The sequence below is a fragment of the Ursus americanus genome, chromosome X (assembly GCF_024610735.1).
Source record: "Ursus americanus isolate L20-20 chromosome X, mUrsAme1.1.p, whole genome shotgun sequence".
In the NCBI taxonomy this organism is placed as follows: domain Eukaryota; kingdom Metazoa; phylum Chordata; class Mammalia; order Carnivora; family Ursidae; genus Ursus; species Ursus americanus.
In genome coordinates this window covers 9,436,202-9,445,671 of record NC_142164.1, presented here as the reverse complement: position 1 = coordinate 9,445,671, position 9,470 = coordinate 9,436,202, and the positions used below count along the sequence as shown (strand labels likewise).

General features: G+C 44.3%; 1 pseudogene; it reads right to left on the bottom strand.

The window, feature by feature from the left end:
* Positions 1–1,781: 1,781 nt before the first annotated feature.
* Positions 1,782–6,918, bottom strand: LOC123796736 (small glutamine-rich tetratricopeptide repeat-containing protein alpha pseudogene; annotated as a pseudogene).
* Between the last annotated feature and the right edge of the window lie 2,552 nt (positions 6,919–9,470).

Genomic DNA, 9,470 nt, shown 5'->3' with positions numbered 1-9,470 from the left:
TTTAATTTTTTTTTTTTGCATTGTTTGTAGAAGTTACTCAAGATCAGAGTACTGGTCTTAAAGTTTCATTTGTAACCCATATAATTCGTCTTTATTAATGCTTAGGTATGTGTTCCTTTGGGGCTAGGCTGTGTGAAGTATAGAGCTGTTGAACCATCACAGCCGGAAGGCTGAAGTCCTTAAAAATCACTCTCTTCTCTCTGGCTCCCCCACTGTTTAAAATCTAGTCCAGAATCACACAGATCTGCCAGATCCCAAAACCAGAATACCTAACCACAAAGGTGACCTCCTAGTAGACTTTGCAGGGGCAATAATATCTGCTTTTAAATCTTACATTATTTAAGTATTGTGCAGTTTATAAAGAAATTTCCGATCTGTGATCTTGTGACCCAAATTGCCAAGAAACAACACTCCTATTTTAATGGGACGGACTTAAAGATACCTTAATGTAGCACAGATAGCCCAGACCTCACCAACCTGAAATGTTACTTTTATTTTTCATGACCAAAGCATGGAGCTTAAGCCTCCACCAACCTGGTTGCTGGAAATCCAACCTCTATTTAAAAAATGTTCCCTCTGTATATCTTGGGGTACTTCCCATGGCCCCTCATAAGACTTTCAGTTGCAGGCATCACACAGAGTCTGCAGGCATCACATAGAGTCTGCTCTGTACTTCTTTGCTTTATCTCTCCCAGGTGGCTGCCCTCCAAGCCAGTGGGAAAAGGCTTCACCATTATCACTGCCCATCTTGCAAGGCCCAAGCTCCACACCAAGGCTGCTATATGTAGGTGCTTTCCCAAGTTCCCATTAGGGCACTGCTGTAAGAAAAGCCTCCAAGAACTTAAGTTCAGGGTCTCAACACCGCCCTGAAGCAGCTCAGCCTGCAGTCAGTCTCAATGCACACAAGGAGTTTTGAAGACTTTGGCTGGAATCTCACCCCTTGCTTGCCCAGAATTTCATCAATTATCTCATAAAAATGCAATTCTATAGATTTCTGGGGCCCAAACTCTTTTAACCAGAGGAGCTCAAACCCATCCAAAGGGCCAGATGGCAGACTGTCTTCAAGTGGTTCTCTGGAAACAGATTCTGAGATGGAGAGTTGCTTACTGGAGGCTAACTGAAGAAAGCTCTTGAAAGTGACAGTGTTGAACTTTACCTGAGCCCTGGGTTCCCAGAAGGCAATGGCAGTTAGGAACCTGACCACTAGCACCACCACTTTTTTTCTGCTCTGAAAATGGCTAACTGCAAAGGACCACCTCAGCCTGGCCTATTTGCATATACCCAGATAAAGCCATCTCTACACTTCCACTCGGCCTCTACAGCACTCCTATACAAAGCAAATGACTCCCCTGTCTCCTGCCTTTATAAAACTCCAGTCCTTTCCTTTCCCTTCTCATCAGTGAATATCTTACCTAATCCAAAAGCCAGAATAAAAGCATCTCCTTAACTGCCATGTATATTCTTTTCTTTTAAGTGTGTGATTCCATTTATGTGAAATGTCCACAACAACCAAATCCACGGAGACAGAAAGAGGGGTTAGTTGTTGCCAGGGGCTGGGGAGGGGGCTGGAAAGTGACTATAATGGGGGGAGGGCTTCTTTTTGGTGCAATGGAATGTTCTGGAATTAGTGGTGATGGTTGCACAATGAATGTACTTAATGGCACTGAGTTGTAAACCTTAAAATAGTTAAAATGGTTAAAGGTTTACGTTACGTGCGTTTTGCCACAATAGAAAAAAAAAGAAATTTAACCACCAAAAAAACCTCAGAGAATAGTTGTCACTTACAGCTGTTGAACTTGGGAGCTGTTCATCAGGTTTGGTGCCACGCGCAGGAAGCTTGGGTTGTTCAGCAGGCTGGTGGTGTCAAAGCCCCTGACACCTCCCATGGGACTCGCTCTAAGCTTCAGCTCCGCCATCTTGAAGTTCAATTTGTAGTTCCTGTTGTGGGGATCCAGCTCCAAAGCCTACCTATCCTAGGGGCTCGGCTGTGCTCATTCGAACTGGAGAGGGCGAGGCTCGCTCTGCGCGGGCTTTGCTTTAGGACGGGTCTATGCAGTTGGCCGGCTCACAGTCCTGCCCCGCCCCCACGTAGCTCCTGAGTTTGCTGAAGGCCATGGCTCCGTTACAGAAACAGATGGCACTGGCCAGGTTCAGCTTAACGGCTTTCCCGTAGAAGTACACAGCAGCCTCAACGTTTTCTACGTTTCCTTCGGTTTGGGGGGCACTGTGTCTCGGCCTAGCGCTCCTCTGAAGGCCGAGTTTGTTGGGGTTCTTCACGTCCCGCGGCACCTCCTTGCCTGTGGCTGCTGCTTCAAACAACTCCGGAAGCGTCTGAGGAAGTGCGAGGCCCCTGCCTTACACCATCAGCCCAAGAAGGAGTCTCCAGGCACTGGACTGCAACTTCCAAACTGTCCTGGGGATCAGATGGGGGGTCCCCCAGGTGCCAGAGCTGTGTGCGCAGGAACCTCACATAGAGAGGTATAGGTCAAACGCTTCCTGCTACGCACTTTGAGACAGGAAGAGACTATGCCACGGAGTTCTCGTAATCTCTCGGGCAGCTGAAGCGGGCCCACCCACGCGGCTGCGCCTGCGCACTGCCGTGCTGCTCCCCCTCCCGCCTTCCCAGCGCGCCACCATGCGTGCAGAGAAGGAGCCTTACATTCTGTCTTTGACAGGCGATAGGCCTGTGAGGAGATGAGGGAGGTAGAGTTGAGCCGTGGAAGATGCCAACCTGCAATGTGGTTGCAAATGGGGTCTCGGGTGATTCTATGAGGGCTCCAGAACTGGGGTGGCCCTTCAGAGTTGTCCTGAATTCAGGAGAGGCTGCCCCACCTTTGTATCCCTGAATTAGCCAGTTATTCAGCCCCCAGGAGCGGGTGTAACCCAGGGCAATTTCCAATGAGAAGAAGCAACTGTGAGCTTCCAGAGGCCTAACTCCAAGTAGCTGAAGAGGGTGCCTGCACAGCGGATCTGAGCCAAAGTAGCCGCTGCATTGACGGAAAACTGGCCATTGATCCTCCACGTCTCTGTACTCTTTCCATCCCAGACCTCAAGGAGAACACCTCCCCCCTCAACTTAAAAATCAAAAGCTGCCATGAATATCAGTAAATGAAAAGGATGCAGACAAATCTGGGAAGGAGCTAAGATACAAATGATAGTAAGAAACAACTGGAGAAAACGGATGGGCATGCCCTCTACATACATTTTGGAGCTCTCGAGGAGTGTTTCTCAAGCTGTGGTTCACAGATTTTCCTGGGCTAGTACCTTAATGCATTAAACTTGTGTTAAAAAACAAAATTCAACTCAGTAATTTGAAGATCTAATTGGCTTTACTCCACAACTCATGAATCGGGCAGCATCCCATCTAGCAAATAGAAAGACGTTCCAAGGAGCTGTACAAAATGGAAGGATTTTATAGAGAGATACAGGGTGGGAGGAGGAGAAGAGATTATTAGCAAAAGAAAAGAAAGAATTGTTTTGGGCAAGGTCACCTTCTCTTAAGGTCATGGTGGGGGGGGGGTCTTACCTTGCAGATTACTTCACTAGTGCTGATCAGGAAATTCCAGACTGGTTTGAAATTCCACTTTTGGGAAAGGCTGATACTGCAATTAGGTTAGGTATTAAGTCTTGGTGGGGTTTAGCAAAAGTGGCTCCATTTTGGGCCTTTTGCTCTTTTTAACACTTGATAAGCCAGTCTATAATTTTGTTTCTGAAATGAATTAGCAATATATTCATGACTATTTAATGAAAATAAAATTGAAAAATCAAGTGAGACCATTTGTTGCTACTTAATCAATGTCATCCCAAGTTTCTCCATTCTTTCCAAGGAGAGGTTTTTCTTACTGAACTGCATGTGAATTTGTACCAGTTTGGGTTCAAGACAGAAAATTGTAAGTAACTCTTTTGTCATCGTGAGCCTAATTCTTTGTACATCTTTTTTCCTTCTTCCCAGAGGCATTTACTGAGCTCTGTTCTGTGTCAGGTATTATTCTATACCCTATGGAGGAGACAAAATTTTTTTCTGTATCTTTCTACCCTTAATCACTGCCACCATGAGGCACAGATGACTTTGCTAGGGCAATGTCAGTGGTAAGGGAGCAACAAAATACAGTCCGCAGTTAACTGAGGAGCTGATGCTAATGAAGACAACTTTGTGCAAACTGCTCTTTCTAAATTCTGCAAATCTGGAACCTAGAAGCGTTGCTGTTCTACGTTGGTAGCTCGGTGGAGATACAGGGTGGTGGGAACATGTGTTTTGTTCTCTTGTTTTGCATTTTGTTCTATAGTGGGAGAAACGGAGCATGTTTAAATGCTGGTGAGAAGGAACAAGGAAGCCAGTAGACTAGATTGAAGATAGAGGAGATAGGATCATTTACCTGAAGAGGAGTAAGAAACAGGATTTGCCTCATACTCAAGGAAGAGTACCTCTTCAACTGTGATTGGGGAAGGGAGAGGTTAGAGCAAGAGGCCAGCAAGTTAAAGACAGATGGACTGATGCAGGATTATGGTTTTTCCAGATACACAGGACAGTGAAGAATCAAAGGAGTTGAAGGATTTGGCTAGTGACTAATAGAGGAGATAGATCTAACATCTAGATTAAAATAGAAAAGGGGGGGGTGAAAACCAAAGAAAATGGAAGGGTCTGAATTTGGGAGAAAGCAAATAGGTTTTTTTTTTAAAGATTTTATTTATTTGAGAGAGAGAGGGAGGGAGAACACGAGCAGGGGGGAGGGGGCGGAGGGAGGGGCAGAGGGAGAGGGAGAAGCAGACTCCCCGCTGAACAGGGAGCCTGTTGTGGACTCAATCCCAGGACCCTGGGATCATGACCTGAGCCAAAGGCAGACACTTAACCTACTGAGCCACCCAGGCACCCTCAAATAGGTTTTAAAAAGCAAGTGTTGAAGGAGAGAGGAGAAAAATTGTAGCAAGAGCTAGCACTTAGTATATGCCAGCCATCATTCTAAGCACTCAATTCAAAAATAACCTCAAGAGGCATATTCTATTACTTTCCAGGTTTTGTATAAGAGGAAACTGAGGCAGTAAGTGGTTAAATCATGTGTGCAAGGTCCCATAACTCAGAAGTGGTACAGCTATGGTCAGTCTGGTTTTTGGTTTTGGTCTGTGCTTTCCTCTGCCTCCCAACCAGACAGGAGAGTTTGAATTTGTGATTTCAAGTTGCCTTTTGGGTAATGATGAGCTCTAGGATGGGGTCTAGGGTGTGGCCTAGTAATGTGCTACTGAACTAGGACAGATGCTGGACCTAGAACCTAACAGAACAGCCCTCCTGCCCTCTCCTTCTGCTATGCAGACAGGACTGCAGCACCCCAAGGACCTTCTGCCCGCCATTGTAATTGCAGCCTCACTGGCCTCTGTGACCACCTGGGCTGTGACTGGGTACCCAACAGAGAAGATGACTGTGAAGCCAACCCAAGAGGAACTGCATTGAGGAAGTTCAAATTGAAAGATCCATCCATATTCAAGGAATAAGAGAGCACGCCAAAAATACACAGGTAGAGCATAGCTCTGACCTATGCCACATTTGCAAAATCTTCACTGTGAGTTTTCTTTTGCTAGGTGTTCTCTGTGATTCCAGCTAAATGTTTGGCATTGCTCCAAGAATGTCAGTTTGGGGCACACAAGTAAAGCAGCCCTGCATTATAGTTGCATCATTAGTGGAAGCCTAAGAAGTCTTCATCACCCCAGCAAATGTGTAGTGCCCTGGGTTCAAAGCCCTGACTTGAAATACAGCTATTTGAGTTAGAAGGTTGCTTTATTATCTGTTATATCTTCAGAGCCCCAGTGCTAAGAAAACTAAGTACACGGTATCTCCTCATCTGCAGAAGCTGTTAAAGAAATGCCTTAGAGCTTTCTAGCATTTCATTATGCTAGCACTGGGGTATGAAAAGAAATTGCAGTTTGTATCCCAGTTATGACTCCTACAACTGTAACCCTGCCCATGTTCCATAAGCCTCTTGAGCCTCACCTTTCTTATCTGTAAGATGGAGATAGTAATCGTGTAAATGAGATCATCCCTGAGGAGTGCTTAATTGAGACCGGCTCATAGCAACACCACACTCGCTGTGGTGGTGGTGGTGGTGGTTGGTAGTAGTCGTTAGTGTACATGTTTGCACTTCCTCATCGCCCATTCACTATTTTCTGTCCCTGCCCCTCCACTGAAAAAGTTCCTATCCCTCCCCCTCCCCTGAAAATGTTCCCACCAAAGTCATCAACATCATCCATCATGCTAAAACTAATAAATATCTTGTAGTTCATCTCCAACAGGGCCTCTTGCCAGAGGTCACAGAGCAGTGAGTGATGGCCCCGAGATTCAGATTCAGACTCAGTGTTCTTTGAGTTACTGTCCTAGACCCTCTTCTCATCTCACTTTACACACGAGACTTGTGTGATCTTATCCATTTTCCTGACTTCGAAGGCCATTTTTAAGTGTTTATGATGTGCCAGTGCCAAGTACCATGTTAAGCATATATGTGATGGATGGATGGATGGATGGATGGATGGATGGATGGATGGATGGATGGATTTTTTAAAAATCTCAGCAATAGCCTTATGAGATAGATATTATGATTCTATCGTTATCTACACTTACATGGAGAAACTGAGGCTCAGAGAGATTGCAAGGTCACCCCGCTAGTAAGCGACAGAGTCGTGATTTGAACCCAAGCCTATCTAATTCTAAAATGACTGCTCTGGGCCATTACATGTAGTATACTACGGTAGAGTTTTTCAAATAGTGCCCCCCTCCAACTTCATGTAAGATTAAAATAAATCAGTCCTGAATGGAACTCAGATATAAAGTTTCCTGAAATATCAGGGTATTCAGGTGTACCTTTGCAAGAATGGAGCTGGATGTGCAGAACTGCTAGCCTCAAATGCTGGCTCCAGAATAATGACGGCCATCCCCCGGCATCCTTCATGACCACAAGCCCCTTAAAGCCCAGGTGGAAACACAAAAGTTTCAACTGTGAGAGGCAGGGGCAGGCAGAAAACTGGGGTTTTAGCATTCATGCTGCAAATAAAACAAACTCTGGCCTCAGCTCTCTGATCGTCAGGATACCCAATCATCTACTTCCTTCAGAAGGGGTGAGGAATGGGCCCTCCTCGCCCCCAGTGTGGCCATAACTGTACCTACAATCCCCGTATATCTACCGAGGCAGAAGGTATGACCATGCAAGGGAATTTGGCAGTGATTGCCACTGCCATAAGTAATATCTACCATTTTATGATTCAGCATTTCTCTCTGTATGATTCTTCCAAAGAGTATAAATAATTCACACTAAATTATAGTTACTAGAAGGATATTTTAAACCTAAAGTTGAAATTTATACAATTAGTGTCTAAAACCACCTTGAAGAGAGAAAAGCAAACATTTTGACTATCTAAATAACACTTTATAAGGCTTTTAGGTAGCTTACTTAACATTCCTTAAATTAATAGTGATTTCTACATGAAAGTGAAATATGTATAATTTTTACATTAAAATGAAATATTATAAAATATAATTAAGAGGCTTATCAGCATTCTCACATTTTGGGGGTGGAATGCAAAGGTATGAATTCAGAAGCTTATTAAACTGGATGACTGATTGCTATATCTTTTTCTTAATTATGAAATATTTATACCCCTGATGTCATAGACCATGCAGTATTTATGCCAGATGTGCAATGAAATCTATATTCAATATTTGGGCAACTTGACAGGGGAAAGAACCTATCCCCTAAATTGATTCTAAAATTATCTTCAATTTAAGGCATTATCTCAGAATTGCACATAAAGCTCTAAATTCAAGAGAAAGTAAGATTATTTTTACTTGAATTACCATAGAATTTGCTTCAGGTCTTTAGTCACTTTGCCAATAGAGATAGCCAGAGTTTTATTAAGCACTCCTCCATCTGAATGATAATGTTGCTATGGACCCTTTCCCATCCCTAACCCCACGTGCCTATTTTTAGAAAGAAATCCATGCGTCTTTAAACATTAAAATACAACTGACTCTTTCATCACCAAGGCCAGGTTTGGAGGTCTTCCAACAGAGAACAGATTATAAACACGTGAAAAGGCAGCTTTCTATAAGGACCTTTGTTTCCTTTTAAGCATATAGGTGAAAATCAAGTGAAGCCCTAAGGCAGAGAGTTCTCAAACTATATCCTGCATAGAATTATCCGCAAATTCCTTGACTCAACCTCCAGGCGCTAAATCAGGAGTAGGTGCAGGTTGGGACCAGGGAATCTGCATTTTAATGAGCTCCTTCCAATGTTTCTGATGTAAATTGTCCCTGGATTTCACTTAGTATAATTTGCCCTAAGGATTCTTTCCCTGACATTCAGGGATTATATATTTATATGACCCACAGGTCATGTATAAAAGAAAGAGTTTGGGTACTGGGGCAGATGGCCTGGGCTTGACTGTAGACTCTGCCATTTACTGGCTCTGTGGCTTTGGGAAAATCACTTCATCTCTCAGATTCTGTCCTCTCATCTCTAAACAGAGAAAATTAATCCTTGTCATGTGCCCCCCAGAGTTCTTAGGGGGATCAAATTAGATAATGGCCATGTGTGGCAGAGATGATATTATGTGCTCACTAAATTCTTTTCACTTCCCTTGTGAGCACACAGCTAGACTGCTTTTCCTAGCCTCGCGGCTGCAGTTACTAGAGCCCTGTAGTTGTGTTCTGGCCATTGGAAGATGATGTATGTTACTTTGCTCCGGACTCCTCACCACTACCACCACATTTTTTGCTTTCACCATCTAGATGTCAATTCTCAGAGCAATCTTGAGAGCCATGTGTGGAACATGGTTGGCCTTGGACTTGAAAGACTACTTGGAGCTGAGCCTTCTCTCTGCCAACCTGCATTGAACTGAAAGGTGCACAAGAAACAAACTTTGTTGGGTTAAGCCAGTGGACATTTTTGAGTGATTGATTACTGCGACTAATCTACTCTGTGAAACATAGTCATATATAGATAGAAGACATTAAGTCAAAGCACAAGAACTGGGACAGTGAAAAAAGACAACTGATAGGCCAGGCTGCCTTTTTTAGAGTAGGCATTGGATCTGAGGAAGACCTTCTGCCCACAAATGGCCTCTTTACTACATGTTCACCCATTCCGTTGGGCCTTTTGCTGACAGTGGATCAGAGAGACAGAGAATAGGAAGCAGGATGGGAGAACAAAGACATTGGCAGCAATGAAAAGTAGGGACCAGGGATGGGGGCATAGGTGCCTGGAGGGAGGGTGGCAGACTAGGCTAGCATAGAAGCCTGAGGTCCTCGAAGAGCACCTTGAACTCAGGAGTCAGGCAAACATCCAGGCATCAGGGAGCACACAGGTAATGAGTGTCAAGAAAAGCAGCAAAGCAGAAATTAGGCACTTTGTCCTAAATCAACAAATGAGCAGAAGTGAGTGGTCAGTATAAGCTATGGGATTGGAGAGGGCAGGTTCAAAGACCAAGAA